This window comes from Armigeres subalbatus, chromosome 3 (assembly GCF_024139115.2).
Source record: "Armigeres subalbatus isolate Guangzhou_Male chromosome 3, GZ_Asu_2, whole genome shotgun sequence".
In the NCBI taxonomy this organism is placed as follows: domain Eukaryota; kingdom Metazoa; phylum Arthropoda; class Insecta; order Diptera; family Culicidae; genus Armigeres; species Armigeres subalbatus.
The window spans coordinates 76,532,684-76,538,805 of record NC_085141.1 but is presented as its reverse complement, the minus strand read 5'-3'; positions in this window follow the sequence as shown (position 1 = coordinate 76,538,805).

The window sequence follows — 6,122 nt, the reverse complement described above, 5'->3', positions numbered from 1 at the left end:
TTAATCCAACCATTTATGAAAGCTGCAATAGTCGTTAATTGGAAGAAAATTTTGTTTTCTTTGGGATAAGCTTCCATCCGGTGGGTGCTTGCATATGTTTTTTTCGATTATATAGCCCATCTCTTGCAGTGCCTCCACCGCACTATCGTGGTTATGAATTCCCGGATTTTTATTATGCGGCTTATTTGGGTGGGATTAGTCTTCAACAGCTGCTTAAAGACTGTAAGAAGCCATTGCCAGTGGAAAACATGTCACCATATACCAAAAAGTGAAGTAAATTTTACGTAGAAAATTTGATTTTGAATGTAAATAATCGCTTCTGACGACTTTTCTCCCAAACTCTCGCAGCGCACTCTACCACTGGATCCTTCTCGAATTTGCCTATTGAATTTCCCACGATTTAGTATTTCCTTAATAATTTTTCTTGCAAGCAGCGAATTGGGTTGTTTAGGGATATATATGTTTTTACATATTTTGAATCTGCATTAAAAACTGAGCCTAACCCCAATTTTTCAGAATTTTTGGAGTCCCGGAACTATTTTCAATTTGCATTTTAAATTTATATGGGACTAAAAATTTGTTCTTATGCTGCATGGGCTAACTGTCATTCTATGAATGTTAGTGTCATTCTATCGATTAAAATAGCTTATTGTTTGCTGTATAGAAATGTAAATAAAAGGTTTACAAACAAAATAAAAATATGTTGGAGATCAGAAAAGCATGCTCTTTATGTTAAACTGCCAAAAATTCGATATTTTTCTGAGCTAAACAACCCAATTGTTTCGCAATAAAGACGATTTATTCACTTGCTAAGTTTCCTATGTTGCCAACGTACTCATATATTTTTAGATGTTAATGACCAACGTTGCAAAACGGTTTTCCGAAAAATTTACTGTTTTCATAGTAATTCTCATACAAGCTTCAAACTGCGCGTGCGTGCTTAGTCAAATTACAACCATTGGGATGTTGGATATATGGGGTCGGGAGGTAGCGAGGTTTGTATATGTAAACGTTTTGCCGTGTGTAATGTGAAGTTTTTCCGCAAATCATGTTCGATCGCACACCAATCCATTTATGTTTCGAATAAAATTGACGTAACTCACTATATATGAAAATGGTTGGATATGACAATTTGAAATTTTCATTTAAAAACCCCAAATTTATTATTCCGCAGTGGTTATGATGCCTTTCTCCGATTGTAAAATAAAGTAAAATGCATCGCTCTCTCTTTCAATCCCACAGAAATTCTACTCAATTTCCTTCAAAAAGTTAGAGTGTTTGTTTAAAATTGATCAATTTTAATATTCACTTCTTGCTTACATGAACATGTCCAGCATCTGTAGCACTTTTTCATAAACACTACTTTTTTGCTCCGACCGCGGTCATTGCTCTGGTTCTGTTTTGTACTTTTTGTGCGAATCATCGCACAAAAGTAGAGCGCAAAAACCAACCGCAGACGGCGGTCGTAACGAAACTGTGAAATTTTACTGGGTTGGTGAAGATTTGAAATTTTTAATGTTTTTTCGTTGACAATCAATAATTCCAATAGGCTTAAAAAATTGCTGGAGAGTTGCCGATTCGATTGATAATAAAATCTCGAAAATCCATTGAAAGATAAAGGAGCTATTAGCGTTTGAAATCTATCCTAATTTCGTGACGGTCGCGAATTTGGAAATTTCCGTTTTACACCCTGTATCAGAGTCTTCCCCTTAGACGTAGTTTACGTCAAAATCGTGCAAATCGGTACACGGACGGCTGAGATCTTGATGTGAGATTTTTGTAACGCACACACATACGCACACACGCACACACGCACACACACACACACACACACACACACACACACACACACACATACATACATGTGCTCAGTTCGTCGAGCTGAGTTGATTGGTATATACGACTTGGGTCTCCGAGCCTCGGATAAAAAGTCGGTTTTTCAACCCGGATAAAAAATTACAGTACTTTGTATGGTATAATCCATTGAACTACTATAAAATGTATGGTAGCCAATACAACCTGTTGTGCTTTTATTGTAGAATTATTGCCATTGGAAGAGTCATCTACTGTAGTTACTTCATAAATACAATACAGTAGACGTTCGATAACTGCAAGTCATTTAACTGCAATGCTTTTTAACTGCAATTCGATAGTTGCAACAGTTTTGCAGTTATCGGACCGCTAAACTTCAAAGTGATGTCAGATTCAATGACAGCTGCATTGCGCTGCACATTTCAATGCACTTTTATTGCATCTGACGTCGATTGACAACCGTTTGACGTCTAGAATGCGTTGCAGTTATCGAACGGCATTCGTTAACTGAAAAGTAAACATCTTGCAGTTATCGAACGGCTACTGTACATTTATTGCGCTTTTTGCACTTTATAAGAGTTCTGCGAGATTTTTTTTCTCACAGTCATCTTTTTCTCACACTCAATACACTCAAAAAAGTTTGATTTTCCGTGTATAATATTTGTGTGTGAGTGCTCAATCTGAAAACAAAGAGACGTCAAATCATGGCGGGAATCGATTTAGTGTACACGCTTACAGTGACTAACGAGTAATGGGTTATAATTGGGTAAATTTCAGTAACAAAAATCGATCATCCCGAAATGAGAGTGAGTGTGAGAAAAAGAAGCGGGCAAAGCACAATCTACACATAACTCTTCAAATTGGTGAAATCGGCAATAAATGTTACGATAAATTCTTTTGTTTTCCTGTATTTTGTATTTTATATCATAATTAGAAACTAATATTCTAGTTAACGTATTCGCACAATGGGGCAAGCATTTTTGAAGATAAAATTAAAATGATTTCTAAAATATTGTTGTATTGGTAGAACAACAAATGAAAACAATTGAAAAACAATACACTTTGTTGTCAAAAAAATAAATCTAAAATGTCATTTTAGAAATGTTCCGATTTCAAGTAATAATTTAAAAATTAAAAACGACATTTTTTCATACAAATTTACTTGAAAAAGGCAATTTGTAAAATCTTTTTTTATTATTTGTTTTTTTTTTTTGCGTGATTTACAATAATAAGGGTTGGTACAATAAGGTACAATAATAAGGCAATAAGGGTGAAATCAGGAGTGATTCAGTTTCATTCTAAATTTTCGACCACTATTCTAGTTTGAATCTGGAGCAAAATAGAGCAAACTCGCTGGTTTCCCAGCAGTGTTCTATTCATGTTTTTCAAATTTTCAATTAATTTAAATCATTATGTTACCCCCAAGAAAGGCGCCGGAATTGCAAAGTGGATTGATCCGTAGATAAAATGACGCATCCATACACCAAAACAATTGAAAAATATTTGAATCTCGTGATTCAATCGTGGTTCAAATCTGCAGAAAATAGAACGGAGCGTTATACCAGTTTTATTTTTTTGACAGTTGACTGGTATAAAAACTAAATCTAGAACAGCTGCTGGGAAAATTAATGTTTCAGATTCATATTCAAACTGACAGCCCCGAACGATTTGAATCACTGCTGATTTTACTCTAAGGGTTGGGTTGCGGAGCAAAAAACAAAGTGCTTCTGATCTGGAGCGGAGCTGTTTTCAATTTAGCCGGACCGGAATGCAAGGTAGGAGTTCATCAGTTCTCAAGTCTTCTTCGATACGAGACGAGCCAGCCTCGGGCTGAAAGTCTCGGCAATAAAGAATAAAAAAACTCAAGTTCTGCTATTAAGAAACTTAATTTTCTATAGGATGACATTTTTAACTACAGTGACAAAACGAAGATCCGTGGCGGCTGTACCAGATGATCAAGTATCCGGCAAAAATATACGATGATTACCGTATCGGAATAGATTATCCCCCGTTAGGAAAAACATAGCCTTTTAACCATTATGGAAGTCGTTAAGAATATGATATTCAGCCATGGCTACTCCCATCGTCATTTAAACATTAGAATCAAAAGCAAGATCAAAGGTAAGTGTTTGTTGATTCGCGAAATTCGCAATATAAAACAGAATGTTTCTTTTCTATACTACTGGAAAACTATACTACTGGAAACCTCTTATGAAGAGGTACACAAGAGCCACCATGGAAAGTGTAATGAGAATGTCCGAAATGATCCAGCACAGTAATTAGGAATGTATCGTTCCACGACCTCGCTGGTGGAAATCACCCATTTATGAATGCATCCTTCATCAATAGTTTCCGTGGAATCCAACTAATTGGGTTGTTTAGCAAAGAAAAATATGAGGTTTTTTATAGTTTAACATAAAGAGCATGTTTTGCTGATCTCCAACATATTTTTATTTTGTTTGTATTGCGCTTTTTGCACTTTATAAGAGTTCTGCGAGATTTTTTTTCTCACAGTCATCTTTTTCTCACACTCAATACACTCAAAAAAGTTTGATTTTCCGTGTATAATATTTGTGTGTGAGTGCTCAATCTGAAAACAAAGAGACGTCAAATCATGGCGGGAATCGATTTAGTGTACACGCTTACAGTGACTAACGAGTAATGGGTTATAATTGGGTAAATTTCAGTAACAAAAATCGATCATCCCGAAATGAGAGTGAGTGTGAGAAAAAGAAGCGGGCAAAGCACAATCTACACATAACTCTTCAAATTGGTGAAATCGGCAATAAACCTTTTATTTACATTTTTATACAGGTAACAATAAGCCATTTCAATCGATAGAATGACACTAAGATTCATAGAATGACAGTTGGCCCATGCAGCATAAGAACAAATTTTTAGTCCCATATAAATTTAAAATGCAAATTAAAAATAGTTCCGGATTTCCAAAAATTCTGAAAAATTGGGGTTAGGCTTAGTTTTTTTTGCAGATTCAAAATATGTAAAAACATATATACCCCTAAACAACCCAATTATAATGTAGTTTTAACTTGATGGTGTGCTTCTCCAGATAATGTGGTAATCGAACGAAGTTCATAAAATGAAATTGAAATGTTAAAAACTTTATTAAAATATTTAAGTTTTATTGAATGTTAAAACTAATCTAGTTTAAGTTAAAATAACATTAGGTTGATATTAGGTTAAAATTATATTTAAATTAAGTCACTTATCATAAAACGAGTTAGTACTATCCTGTTCTATCCCATTTAATTCCACCACTTCATTTTAACTTTACCGACACGTGTTTCGAAATCAACAGTAAGGATGTCTTGGGTGTCTCGTACTTGGCTCGAGTCGAGTACGAGACACTGAAAGCATTGACGAATACATAGACCGAGATGTCCAGTACAAAGGCATTGAAATTTCGGGCACCATGTCTTCTTCTTTATTTTGGGAAAAATACCCCTCGTGGGTGAAGAGTTACAATAATTTAGTTGTACATGCGTTGACTTACCCCTCCCGACATTTTGACAGTTTGTTTTGCTTCTCACGTTTGTTTTGCTCGTTTCGCTCATTATGTTTCCTCCGTTAGTTCGCGGAATCGGTTGTAAATATTATTTTGATGGATATTTTATTAGTTTGTACTCTAGCAGGTAAAACTAGTGTGATTTTAAAATTCCTGGGCTAAAAAAGTTTGTGTTAAAAATTTGTAGGCAAAGGCTGAAGAAATCCAGTAAGAAGCTGGCTGCCATGGTCAGGTCGAATGGCGATTTCCCTGAATGTTTTTTGCAACCGAAAAACGCTTCCAAACGGCGCGTAATCAGGAACTAATACCCGGGACCTGACACTAGGATTTTTTTCGTGTTGCGCTTGAACTCTCCATCGGTGTGTAGAGTTCTAGGTATACAAATGAAAAGACGCTAAGCCAAACGCTGTCAGTATTCCCTTTTGCACGTAAATTTCTCGCCGTGCACAACTGACAGCATCGATGTTTTCGTTTTCTGTATCTGTATAGATCTGTCATCGCGTAGTCAACATCATCAATCCTTCCGTTCCGTGCTTCCTTGCGGGTTCCCGTTACCACCGGCCGGATAGTACCGTTCCGGGGAGCATGGACATTGTAGCGGGAGTATCTGCGCTCCGCGTAAACAGTATCAACTTATCCTGAAGAATTTAGAAGAATGTCTCCCGCCAGTTCCAGTCCCGATATTTCTTGAATGCATGCCGGAATGATTTATTTCACCAAAAATCGTAATTTTCACGGGTTCCGCTTATATCGATCCCGATCCTCGATGCAAATATCAACATTT